Source organism: Adelges cooleyi, unplaced genomic scaffold (assembly GCF_023614345.1).
Source record: "Adelges cooleyi isolate 19-005CV unplaced genomic scaffold, UGA_ACOO_1.1 ACOO_flye_CR_arks_rails_tigmint_CR_PRNA_247, whole genome shotgun sequence".
NCBI lineage: Eukaryota > Metazoa > Arthropoda > Insecta > Hemiptera > Adelgidae > Adelges > Adelges cooleyi.
The window spans coordinates 9,142,290-9,157,320 of NW_026095912.1; the positions used below are offsets into that span (position 1 = coordinate 9,142,290).

General features: G+C 30.7%; 1 long non-coding RNA gene across 1 annotated transcript; it reads left to right on the plus strand.

Annotated features, from left to right (window-relative positions):
- The first annotated feature begins 2,144 nt into the window (after positions 1–2,144).
- On the plus strand, positions 2,145–5,567 carry LOC126836894 (uncharacterized). Its single transcript, XR_007685411.1, has 3 exons — positions 2,145–2,259; positions 2,339–2,486; positions 5,494–5,567. It is a non-coding gene; the product is annotated as an uncharacterized LOC126836894 (long non-coding RNA).
- The last annotated feature ends 9,464 nt before the right edge of the window (positions 5,568–15,031 follow it).

Below are 15,031 nucleotides of genomic sequence, written 5' to 3' on the forward strand. Positions count from 1 at the left end.
TTCTATGGTTAGAATGGTACTAAGTGCATTTCAGGTACAGTAATTTAGACAAATTCTTTATTTTTGGTTTGGGTTTGTCATCATTAAAAATATAATTATTCAAATTATTTATATATACTTGAATCGATTATTATTATAAGTTTTTTATTGTTTACTTTTTATATTTATTATTTTTAGTGCAATTTTGATATTTTTTTAATAATTGTATTATAATAGCGCTTCGATTCGTAACTCAGAAGGTATTGATTTTACAATGATGTGTTTTTATTTTGTGAGCCCACAATATCTTCCAAACCGCTGAACTGACTCAAATAGTAAGTTTATAGACCATAATAATCGTACCTGAAAAGTACTTCATTGGTCAAATAATCAACGGTCAACAAATATCCGAAAAATATTTTTATCATGTCGTTGATTTTCGGTAACAGCACAACGAATTAGATAAGGCAAAGGATCAAACCTAGTCTTAATCGCTCTAATACTAAAAATTCAATGCTGAACACATTTTTAAACGTGTGACCTCCTCGATCCCCATATGTTCCGACCCCACTTAGCCAGCTTTTCATTCTTCTCACTTCTTATTTTTTTTTCTTCATAACTCGGATATTAATATATTTAGTATTTTTCGATTATTTGTAGAGCTTAATCTTGAACTTAGTAATAATTATTACTAAGTTATAAATAATTATTTATGTATACGGGTTTTGAAATTCTAAATTTCCAGACTTTGACCAACCAACTCTGTATTATATGTATAGCTGTTATGGAAACATTTTAAACTATAACATCTTTATTATAAATTCTTAGTTTTGCGTCGAAGGTGAAATTGAATTTCCTCGTGGAAAAAAAAGGGTCGTAACTTTTCCCCTTGACGTTCGCTGGTGAATTATTATACTGTTATTATCTTTATTTTTATTATGCATGATTCAAGTTCACTCGACCGAATCCCAACTTCCAACCCTCTTGAGATACACTTTTTTGACTCGAGATCTCTTACATATTTTATAATTATGCAATATTTTGTATTCCGACGGTACTTTTTTATTTCTATTTTTATAAAAGTAACAAAGTAAAGAACTCAAAAAGGTAACATTTTTGACGTTTACGTCTTATACTTATCTACTTATGTATTGACTTCTTTAATACGATCTGGTGATTCCTTTTTAATATTAAAGATGTTGTCTCACTTTAATGGTATGGTAACACAAACTGTCATAAAAGATTTTGCATGAGAAACTTTGTCAAGTTTTTATTACATTCAAACAACCACTAAAAATAAAAGTGTTTAATTATTTTATTTTTTAGGATAAACTACTTTCAATCATTTTGAAAATGCTAATTATGGTATTGCACTGAATAAAATTGGACAAAATATGAGTAGATTTCTTAGTAACTAGACCCTTGAATGTTTTATTCAGTTTGTTTGGTCTTATATAATACACTTAGTTATAATTTTGTGTTGCCGTAAAATATTACTCTTATAAAATATGAGTGCACCATCATTATAATATTACAATGGGTTTGTAATAAAAGCATAAAACATAACATAATGGTGTGTATAAAGCGGACGGAGGGATCTTTTTAAGTTTTTCGTTGTGAATAAACGCACAGCAGTATTATACTTGATCATTTTTTTTAATATATATATATATATATATACCCTAAGTGCGATCGGTGATATTAATGTATATGACGAGTTTGCATAATGTAGTTTTATTTGCGCAAGCTGTGTAAACATTTTGTTGACGTAGTTATTGCTTTGGCGACGGTAAAAAGCGTTTTTCAAAGGCCTTTATTCGATAAATTCGGCATCGGCAACACAGTATAGTTATGGTTTTCCTTTGAACCCCTTTTTGAAAAAAAACGTCTCATCAATTCCTGTGCAGGCACTCGCACGCTAGGTTAACTCCGCTTTATTTGTTCTTAAATTTGTCAATAAACGAGAGTAGTCTAATCGTCCGGAACGAATTTAATCGTTATAACGCACATTCGTACAATTACAGCGATTTAAATACATATAAATTTTGCCAAGTGACGGATTTTGAACACGAGTTGTTGTTCGACTTGAACTAGGGTTTTTTTTTTTTTTTGAAATAATAATATAATAAATAGTTCTGATTAAATAAATGGTTAGTATGATAATTAATTGACGAGTGCTACAGTTGCTTTTGTCCGCTAAAAGCTCGGTTGACTTAATTGAGTTCGGTTTAGTTCAGTTCACATATAAAACAATTAAAATGTGTGCCAACTAATTTGAAGGTAAATAAATATTAGGTTTTTCTAGTTACAAGACTTTTAAAGTTAATGCCGAAAGTTTGATAAAAATTTACATTTGTAGAAGTGGAGTTTGGCGTCTCTGGACTGCTCTTCTCGATTTCGCCAACAGCGCAAAAACAAATTCAATACTACAATGAGACAAAGGAGACTGTTTCATATTTTACACTCGACACCGCTCTAGACCACCGATATAATAATTATTTTTAGACGTATGTATCACCAATATAATTAATATAACAACAACAATAATAATAGATTGAACATTTTTTTTAACGCATACCAAACAGGTACTGTGAGAATAAATTCGAAGAGCATTTTTTACCGAATTGGTTTTGCACATTTTTACATATATTTTTTATTGATGTATATCTCACTACGTTGCGGTATAGATAGATGTGAAAATGTATGCGTGTTGTCAGGTTTTCAAAAAAATGTATGTGTTGTGTAAAAACGTTTTTGAAAAGAAAAAAAAACCAAGTGAAGAAACGCACGTCCGTGAGAACCGTGTTCGCGCTCATCAACGCATTCGATTACCATCCATAGCACATAATACTTCCTCTGTACCACACACTTGGCCCTCGTTATCCCTCAATATATATATATATATATATTTACTACTGTTCGTCCCTCGCAAACGCATACTAATATATAGGCAATGCTTTTTTTTTCGACGTCGTCAACCACAGATGCCGCACTACAAACGAACGACGCATTTCCATTCATGGTTATTATTATCATGTTAAGTAAAATATTTGCATAACATAATCAAACGCATAATATTCTATACGTGTCAGCATTGGTTAAGCTATAGCTATTGGCACGACTAGAGGGGGAGCTAAGAAAGTTCAAACCTTTGAAAAACACTGAAAGCCCCACCAGAACTTCAGAAAAAATTTTAAAAACCATACTCAGGGGCTGTGCCTGATTGGTTGCTGACATTTTTTTAGAGCCTGAACGAGTTTAGAATGATTTGAACTTCCCTAGCCCCCCTCCTAACATATATTTAACATGATATACAATAAGGATAATGGTTTTAAAATAATTGTTTGTCTTTTGTTTTTTTTTTTAAATTAAATCTTTAAACACAACTTTACCCATCAAACTTCATTCCTATAGGGTAACAATGATCTTTTGTAATCATTTTTTACTCACTGTGCCTAGGTATGGAAGCCACAGGAACATATTAATATAATCTCAATTCGCTGCGCAAAGAATCTGAAATATTTTCTTTTACTTTTGGCGGTGTACGTCTTATTGTCATAGATCTATGGATCGCTGATGTATGCGATTCTAGTTCGAGTCAACGTCCGTGCCTTAGTCTAGTTACTAGACTATACTATAATCGTTAGAGGTCTCTTCTTGTTTCCTCTTTATCTAGTCACGATTAGCTATCCCCCATCGCGTTCAATAGCTGGTTTGGGCACCATAGCCTTAAATACTGGATTAATATATCTTTTTTTCCCATTGATAAATATCTCGGTATCATGCTGTTAACGCGCAATCGTTTGACAGCATAACACAAAAACCGTTTGAAAGCTTACATACATATGATAATATGAAATTTTGATTATTATTGGTAGTATAATATTGTTTAAATATGTCTATTTTCATGATCTTACTTTTAATTTCTATTTTTAAATAAATAGCCTGCAAATATAATCACTACCTAAACATGTCCAATAAAAAATGTTATCAAATATATTTTTTAAATATATTACATTACAATACAATGATGTCTTGGGTCGAAATTGATTGTTCCAAAGCTATGAAAATATACTCGTACGTTATGTTAGGTTAAATTTGGTTAGTTTATGGCAAACTTAATCTAACTAAAAATTATAATTGTGTTCAAGTTTTAAAACTAAGTAAGCATATCTGTAAAAACGTTTAGCAGAGAGACTTTTATGTGATAATTTAAGTTTCAAATGTGGGGTAGTTTGAAATTATCTACAAGATCTATAAGTTGTAAATATCTTCCATAAAGTAGCTTCTGTCAACAATAAATATGCTATCGAGATTTTTATTATTATTACTTTTTTATAATATAAAAATAATGTTATTTTGCCTGCGTAACCAAACAACAATCATATTCAAACCAAGTAAGGTAAAATTAAGTGGTGATGATTCCGACGGCCATGTTCGTTGTGTCCCTTTGGTCACATTCATAGTCATGATCCATCCATGACTGATATGATATGAAAAATAAATTTTGACAAAAACGTTTACAGAAAAATTCCATTACAAAATAATGCTAATTAATAATATTATTCAACTGTTTAAAAACATACATTGAAAAAATGCTTAAACTACTTTTCATTTTTCTATAGTTTGCAGTAAACATAAATGTTTTTCCGACGCTTTTAGTTCGGTTAAGTTTTGAAAATATAGTATTAAGTATTATTTTTCGAAGAATATTTCCAATAGGTGGAACCAGATTATGACGTTATAGTGTATATTATATTATACTGTTTGCAGTTTGGTTTTAACGCAAATATAATAGAAAATAATCCATTATCGAGTACTCTCCAAAATTACTAGGGTGTGCTACAGGCAGGATGCTTTCGGCAAAGGGTTGCCACTTACACATGTTTCCAGCTACCGTCTTTCAATTCCCTATCGACCCTTCATACATAAAGTATTAGACAGGCATTCTTAGAATTCTCCAAGACCGTTGCCGCTTCTTTTTTTATTACTTATTTATATTATGTATTCGTGACGTTCCCTTCTGAACAGCATATGTATATAAAAGGGAATAGAATATATACCATACATGCATGCATGCCAGATAGTCGTGACATAACGTTTGTGTGCGAATGGCTGTCACTTTGTCAGGGGCGGCCTAAGGAGAATAGGTGTGCTAAAAGCTATGGCAGCAGGACTGAAGGCACTCGCGAGTCGTGAAAAATAAATGCGAGAAGGTAAAATACTTTGGAAATGCGACAGATATTGAGACGGTGCAAAAGTGCTTTCCATAAAAAATAAGACGTTTCCAAGAACTTTTGCCGATGGAGCTTTTTCGGTCGCAATAAAAGTATATCCGTGGAGCACATCATACTCATAGCACGTACACACCTATATATACTTCCGCACATATACTTCCGTGTGCGTGTGTAAAAATGTTATAGTATAACTTCGAATGAAAAAATAAAAAATGGAACGAATATCATCTGAAAAATGTAATCAACATAAATGTCTATATTCTATCATATTTTACAGAAATTGAAGTAACAGCTTGCAACAATTTTTTATCAACATGGATAACATGTTTTAGTAAACTAAAGAAAAACGGAAAAAACATAACCTCAAATAGTAGAGGTAGGTATAATTCGATTTTTTTTTATGAGTTATTTCCGCAAGCTCTATGTGACACAAACTTGGGTATAGAAACGTTAAAAATATTCATAAGACTTTAATGATAGTTTAAGTTTCTACAACTTGGAATTGGCTAGACGTTGTTGTCACGTTGGATGAGAATTTCAGTATTTTTAAATAGGTAGTATATTAGTCTCAGAGGTAGTGTTTCTTTACATTTTCAGAATTATAATTACTTCCACAATAATTAAACGTAGACGATCGGCAGATAATCAGTTTTGCATAATAATTGTGTCTTAAGTGAAAAATAATTTAAACTTGATTGGACGAAAGTGCATCGTGTGGAACTGAAAAATGAATATAGTTTACACAGAATTCCCTCCACTTCTCCTTTTATCTAAACTTTATAAAGGCTTTTATCTTTCAAAATAAATAATAATTATACAAAAGGAGCTCTCGGCGAGTCGTTGTACTTTCTGGGAATTTCTCATTTTTATAAAGAAATCAAATATGCTGAATGGTAGTCTGCATAACGTGCAAGTTGTAACCTCAAGAACAAAGAAACCCTGACTGTAGTTATCAAAGTACACACAAAAAACCCAAAACACGAAAATAAAACGTTTTTTTGAGTATTCAAAGAATTGCTTTGGTTACTGTGAAGATAGGCAATTTATATGTGCACGTGTAATGGTGGCAACGCCGTTGTAATTATTTGTTTTGAAGATTTCAACAGAAAAAACCCTAATTACATCAACAAATCCCATTATTGTCTACATGGTTTCGCGTTTTTAGAGTTTTGGCAAGTAATGATTTTTACAGAAACTTAAGTATCAGTGCTGTCAAGGCTATATTGATGGATTTTATTGCACTTGCCACTACGCCCTCGCCAATATATATACACAAGCGACTGTATGACTATGGACCGATTTGGACCTTATGTAAAATAAGTCTAACAGAGTCCAGAGACCGATCTATATGGTTTGATGATCACTTTCTCGAAGGCTATTTTCGTAGCCGAAGTGAGTCCTTATTTCTTATTAATTTTTCAACACTCGCTTCCGAAAATCGTTGCTGGATTCACTAGAATGACACCTTTCTGTTGCACCACACCTTTAAATATTTTATTTTCAAAAACTAAAACTATAAAGTTGCGACCGTTAAATTGATCAACCTGTACGTCTGTGGTTGAGTATATTATTATACACTTAGAGAAGTGCACAGACTCGTTTATTATCATGATTTTTTTTTTATTTACACCTATCCGCACACACATATTTATATGTTATATATTATTAAGTATTTTCAACGACTCTCCCTGGGAGTAAGTACATGTTTGTATGTGTGAATGCTTCTCACTTCGGTATGCTATTTTCAATGGAAAACATTATAAATCACATTCGTCGAACATAATGCCCTCCCCGCAATTGCCCAGGCCGTTTGTATACCGAAATCAAATATGAATTCACAAATTCTAATACTTCAACAACACCATCATATTCCGTTGAAATCATATTTTTGCAATGTCAACTTAAAAATACAAATCCATACACGCGGCTTATGACGTTTTTAAATTAACTTTTCGATTAAACTTTTCGTCGACAACAACCTATGAACGAACGCCCGTCGGTTGCATTTATGAGCGAAAAAGCAATATGAAAAATACCATATTACTTTATTATAATTCGAACTGGCGGGCGGCCGACAACCTGTCCCGTCAGAAAATTATGCAATCATTTTTACACAAGCATTGAGCATAATATAAACTATTATGTACACATGAAAATATCTTGATTTTTATTATGACTTTTAATAGCACGTCATACGTTTTCGGCCCAAAGTTAACAGTGTTCCTAAGTGTGGAACCTTGGCGAACGCTAACACTTGTCTCTATAAGAGTCAGTTGGAGTAAAAATTCGACCACATTCCAAAACTAAGAAATTATATGTAATTTAGTTATTTATGTATATAGTAAATATGTAATAAAAACTAAGATGCTTATTTCTTATTAGATGTACACTTCTTTTAACTAACCTTTTTTTGGCAAAACTCAACTATTTATTTTTTAATGCAATTTTTTTCCTATTTTTAAGTAAAATTATTTTAATAGTTAAAAAAAATAAATATAATAAGCTTTCGATTCACTGCGGAATACTTTAAGGATAGAAACAATAAATCTAAGTAGCAGCAGGAAAAAGTTTAAAATCCAAAAAAAAATGCTGATACATTAAATAAACCTTCACTGTAATAATTGCCGATAGCTATACATAATATATTGTATAAGTAATTTGATATAATTATTTTAACGGAAAATATTGAAAATTCATGTCCGGGTTCACTATGTATTTATCCTTTATGTAAGAAATGACAATTGGCTTGCCTTAAAAGTAAGCAATTTTAGTTCTAAATAATCTTCAAACGAATAACTTACAATTTTAAAAATTATTATATTAATGTTTTTTTTTTTAAATCTTATTAAGCTATCAATTACTTAAGTAAATAGTTCATATTTTTTTACATCATCAAAGCTAAACAAATTTTACTTTAATACAGTATTATGCTTATTTGGCTGCTAGTTTTTTAGTAGAATCTGAAAATGAACAAAAATAGATTCTTATTAGAAAAATACAAAATTGTATTTTTTTTATTTTACGCCAAGCATATTATATGTATATATATATATATATATATATGCTTTTATAATATGCTAAGTATCTCATTTACTATGTATTTATCAAAATAAATTAAAAAACATCGTTTAATACCGGCGAATACATATTTGATAAGTCCGTAAACCAAAATATATATTTTTTTTTTTTGTTAAAAATTAACAAATTTCAACTAATATTAATACAAATCATTTAATGACCTTCAATTAATATTGTTGCAGCGATAAATTATTTTCGTGGCTGAATTCTAATTTGGCTTTAAACAACTGTCACGGTTTAAAGATTTAATTATTATAGGGTTACGACCTCCCCCTCCCCTATTATTAAATGGCCTATTTATTTGACAAGTGGTATAGGTAAATCAAATTTTCAAAATGTCATTTGCTTGCAAAAATATGGTCGGTGGAATATTGGTCAGAGTAATTAATTTGTGTGAGCATGCAATCAGTGGAAACGACGGATCGTTAATTTGATAAATTATCAAAATGAATATAATACGTCATAAAATCCTTTGATATTTTATATTCTACCGCCATTTGAAAATGCCACTTGACAGATTTAGGGGGATGAAGCGACGGTGGAGATTTCAAGTGGCACAATAATATTTTTTTCGTTTTTTATAATAATTATGTTTTTCATAATGTTAATATAGGAGAGGAATCTAATGGACACTTTGAGTAAACTACAATGCAAACGAAATCACCGTAGTAACTATTATCCAAGCAATTAAAACACCAGCTATCAAAACATGTAAACAGACTTGAGTGATGTTTTAAAATTATATTGCACTCCTATTAAATTCTTTATCGGTCAAATTGTTAGGTTAGGTTATGTTACACCTACTGCATTTTTTTATTTAGAGTACCTGTACCTAAATCTGAATATTACAGATAAATAAGTAAACGAATACAAAATACACAGGTGTGTTCAAAAATGTCTCTTGGCTATAACCATATTTGACACTAAACAAGTATTAAAACTGTATTACAATATCATAATGATAATATGATACTTATCATACTAAAAATAGGTAGGCTAAAACAATATAAATTATAGAAACTATTGATATTATATTCATTCCCTTATCAATAATATATTTTATCTAATTATAAATATTAAACAAATAAAACAACAATTAAAACTATTTTAGTCATGTTAAACTATACATCAATACTGAACGCAATTCATAATAGTTTTTAGAACCTATAAACAAAAATTGCATTTAGCTTTATTTGATAGATACTTTAAATTTAATTAATTCTACAATTTTAGTAGGACTTTTTGTTAGTACAATACAATTAATTGACAATGACAATTATTGTGATATCATTCTGAACGTAGCTAAACATATAAATGTGTTGAAAATATTTCTATATAAAATATAAATACTTCAACACAAATACCTAATTTGATAAACAAAAGAATTCAGGGATAAACAGACATAGTGAATTTGTATTTAATTTCTTAATCCGACAACACCGTGTTAACAATAAATACATATGATGATTCATCAAATATAAGACACTTATATTCTCTTAAAATAATATCAATGTTGCACATTTTCTTTTTGAAAAATTGAACTGATGGATTTGTTTATATTAATTTTGACAATACTAGACAATATTGAATTTTTTTTAGAGCTCTATTAACTTTTTAAACTTAAATAGTAACTTATATTTTGAATTAACTTTTAGATAGGTACATGGGGTGCATTTTTTAAATGTATGGCCCAACAAAGTACCTTTCAGCCTAATCTGTAGTGCTGCTACACGCAAAAATCGGTTCAGCAGTTTTAAAGATATCGTAGATGCATTGTAAAAATATTACTATCAGAAAATAACAAGTTATTAGCCATACTTATACCTATAATTAGATATATTGTACCCATATTGATTTGGTGTACATAAAGAAAATCAATCCATACAAACCCAATTAAATGATCTCAGCCGCAATGTAATTTATGTCAAATTCGTTCATTAAAAAAAAGGAATTTTCAACGAGAAAAAAATGGAATAATTTTTCCAGAATTTATTTTTGTTTCATAATTTTTAGCCATTAAACGAACAGAAAGGCTATTGTTTTCCATAGGATAATTACAGCGTACCATCTGTCAAACGTGTAAGCCGAATCTTAACTGGTTAGTTTAAACAGATTTTTGGAACTATGACTCGATATCTCTATGACGAAAACTGTTTATTTTTATTTTGTTTGAATAAAAGCAAAAAAAAAACAATGATTAAGGCGTTATCAATATGACACAATTCGCTACAAAAGTGTACTATCGATCCATTTCATGTTTTAAGTTCTGATTATTTTTTTTTTTTTACAATTCTAACGTTAATGGTCTGTCGTAACAATAATTCAAACAGTCAAATCACTTTTAATTTTTTTAACGTCCGGCAAAACATTACGAACGGGTCACTCGACATGTATAAATTAGATACACGCGCACGGAAAAAAACAATATTGTAATAATAACATGCGATAACAACAGTATCGGTCCGTTAACGATCACAAGTACACAAATCAATACTATTTTTGTCAAAAATATATACGGTCAAAAAAAGTTTTGATAACATTTTGAAAACAATTTTATTTCAGCTTCGATCACTGCTTGTGTCTGTAAGCGTATAGTACATTTTTTTTTCATCTGAGCCAATTTACTCGAGAAGCACCTCTATATACCCGAAATTGTGCGAGATTGCTACTTTAGTGGGTCAAAAGTTGAAAAAGTAATTTCCTTCAGCCCAAAACCGGGAACAACCAAAATAAATGTTGTCGTTTTTTTCAACTTCCGCTAATTTCAACTGAAAAATAATTGCAACCACTTTTGTCCTAAGTTTTTATTACCTACTTAAATAGGCAACCAAATGGTTAAATTACAAATTACCAGAAATATAGTAAAATTGTAAAGGTCCTTCTAATCTAACAACTGGTTCAGGCGGTTATTAACGGTCCATGTTATTTGCGAGTAAATTAATATACTAAAAAGTTATTACAATAAACACCAGTGAATAAAAAAAAACATTATACAATAATATCGTTTGTTACTTAATTTAATATCCAAATTTTGTACTTCGACTGATCCTATACAAGTGTGATCAGCCATCCTTATACAACTTAAATAAATACTACCAACACTTTTTGAGAATATAATTAAAACAAATGGTTAACTATTAAAAAGAATATGTTAAACTTACAAATATAATTCACTCATTGTCTTGTTTGCGAAAATATAATTTTAAATTAATTATTTTATTCGTCATTATAGCGAAGCATTTTTTTTTTTATAATTTAGATTTCTCATCATTTTGTCAAATCATTTTTTTCTCCAAAATATTTTTATTATTTATAAATTCCAAACGCGTGTCAACCGAATAATTATATTATTTGTCGCCGTCCAATATTTATTTAAAATGACAATACTCATCTTTGTCTTTTTATCAAGATAAATAATCATTCTCATCATTCAGATTGTACGATATGAACAATTTATAAGATTTGGTATTGTGAACGCTTATCAGTTCAGATTCGAGGTGAATTCAACTCTGACCATAGGACAATGAACTAAGTAAAAGCTTTTTAAAGTTTAAATATAATTTGTAGTTGTATGGCAGAATTGCAATCTTCGTATAATTTGCCGTTAAAATGTAAATGCTTCCAAAAATTATTATTTTAAACACGTTTAGTTATTACAGTAGTATTATTATACTTTATATAAGTAACAACATATAATATACAATACCGTTGCTTGTAATACAGATAAGAAACTATAATGCTATTATTTAGGAAGCATTAAGAAATTGTATGGCTTGTATTTTGTGTAATTCTTGTACATAGTATTATTATTATTATTATTATTATTATTATTATTATTATCGTTATTATTAATAGCGTTCGGTGCGTAATTAATTCATTTTATCAATATGTTGAAAATCGGTGAACCATTAAAATTAAAAAAAAAGCCATTTATAATAGTCTAATGGAATCATTTAGTGTTTGTGTAGACTGTAGACATTTACATATAAGAGATAGTCTATATAATATATTATGTGTATACATTTGGACATTAAACGAGGTCACGCTCGGGTTAATATGCAAATCGGCGCCAGTTTTATGGTTTACTATTTCCCATAATCGAATATTTGCGAGTGTAAAAAACGCTATTGATGCAGACTTGACTATATTTGTATAATAATCCTATTTTCCACAAACGAAAGTACCTTAGGCTTAAACAAAATATTTATTTATTGACAAAACGGTTGTTAATCCAAATACAGTGCTAATAACCATATAATAAGTACTGTATTGAATATGAGACCCGGCATTTTCAAAACGGATGAAATCCGCAACGTAGGCGCTTTACAAAAAAAACAAAGAAAATGAGGGTTTATGCTACCCCATTTTCCTGTGGGGTTCTATAAAATAGTGTAAGTAGCTGAGCACAACTATCGCCATATATGTGTTGTCAAATGATGAATTACAAAAATACAATATTATCATTCGGCCATAGGCGGGGTCCCACCATAACATCTATGTGGAACATTCCGTATAATTACATTAAACATTTTGTAAGCTGTTGGTATAATTTTTCAAAAAAATATTACTCTGTAACCCTGACTTCGGAATAAAATTATTAGCTACCGTATGATAATGCAATATTGTAAAAATATACAGGTTTTTTTTTCTCGCTGGTGCCTTAACGTCGCAGATAGCCACCATGCGTTTTTTATTTTAACTATTACTGTATATGAATTTATTTTCCAGCAAACCGTCTGACCGGCCGATACGATAACGCTGCCGTTAGGTGTAGGTAAATATAATATGCAATTTTCACAGGTCGGGACGCTGAAACCAGTGTTATTCAAATTAGATTGCTAATTGTTATGCATAGACGTGCTAATCTCAACCCCTGTAATGAATTCAGGGTTACACGTAAATACAGTCTGAACGTAAGCGCGTGTATTTCAACGGAATACGTTTAATAAAAAAAGTCCGTGCGATGTGCAAACAACACAAAAATAATAACAATAGCGGTAATGCTTTAATTACTTAATGATCATAATATTACTATTAATATAGTTTGATTGTCATTCACAACAAAGCTCCAATCCCGGTATTTTTTTAAACCTAAAAAGTAAAAGTTTATGATAAGCAGCTTCGAACGCTCAACGGTTTTAACAATCACAAGTTTTCGAAACACAAACATTAATTTATTCGTCGCGAAGATATAGACTTGTGTTTTAAACAAACACAACCGTTTGTCTTCTTGTAGACGCAAACCTTTTCTGTGACTGTGGCATGCAAAAAAAGGAAAAAGTTACTTCTTGTGTTTGTTTGTTGTTCACCGCTTTAACGCAAGTAGCTACATAGCTAACGAAGCTCAACCTAAAGTGAATTATTTTACATTTGTTGTGTAATTTGAATTTTTGATTAGCCAACGATAATGAAATACTGAATTAATGTTATACTGAAATCTCAGCGTTGTAAAACAAGCATTGTACAGTGAAATATTTTTTTTTTAATTACCACCCTTCCAAATTTAAAAAAGCGATGAACACTTAAACTTTTCAAGTAATATTTTTTGGGTTCTCTCAAAATAAACTTATTTCAAAAATCAAATAACAGCATCGATGAGGACTCGATCACTTTTTTCCTGTTACGAAACGATTTACTCGAGTAGCATGTCTATCGATCAGAAGTCGTATGCAATCGGTACTTTAGTAAGTAAAATGTTGAAAAAGATAAGTTTTTACTCTAAAAACTGGAAAAAAACCGTACCGTATTTCCAACCTTTAACTTTGACTTGCTAAGACTTCACAAAAGACGGTCGAATGGAAATGTAAATGGATTTTTACATATAGTAGGCATACCTCTATCCAAAAATTACTCAAACCCTAATTGCCATTTTCAAATGTATATTGTGCCTACACAGTAAAATAGTTAACTAAAAAATACAATAAATAATCAACAAAATATAACCATTTTTGTCAGACGTGTTAATCATTATAGATATCAGTATTTATAGACGGTATATGGTATATAACATGTACGGTGCAGTAAAAGTTTAAGGTTTACAAAACAAATATTGTTTGGTGATATTTTCAAAAACTCCATAAAATGAAAATTACAACACTAAAAAAAAAAAAACAATGGGGGATGCTTTTAGAATATTTTGAAACAACTTTTAATCAATTTTGGCTGAAGACAGCGACGCCCCTCGTCGCACCCGTCGGTAAACGGATAAAAAACAAAACGACCGTGAGGATTGAACCAGAGTTGTTGTGATGGCGGTTAAGAGGATTGGGCGGAGGGGAAGTGTAATGGAAGTGAACCGAACGACTGCAGTTAAATTCGTGTTATAAACGCCAATCTTGGTGATGTGTTTTGGCACATGAACGGAAAAGTGCACCGTCTTTTCGAAACGGCCGTGTTGGGCTTAGCGCGGAAAACCCGCACACGCCTTTGGCGCACATAATAACTTACAGCCAGCCTACACAGTTTAAACGGAGGGTGTACAGCTGAAAAGCTCACATTATATACCTTCACACACACACATACACTGTGAGCCCATAGTCGACTTTGGCTATAAAACCAAACAAGGCGCAGGCTGTATAATATAAAATACCCCACGGGGTGCGTTCCAGCGGCTCCGAAGGTGTTATGGGGTAAATTCTTCCCCTCGCCAAGTTTATTTATTTTGTTTTTGGTTCGAAGCGGCCCAAGCACGTCGCAGTTTATTATGAGTTTCACCACCACCTGCACAACCCCCCCCC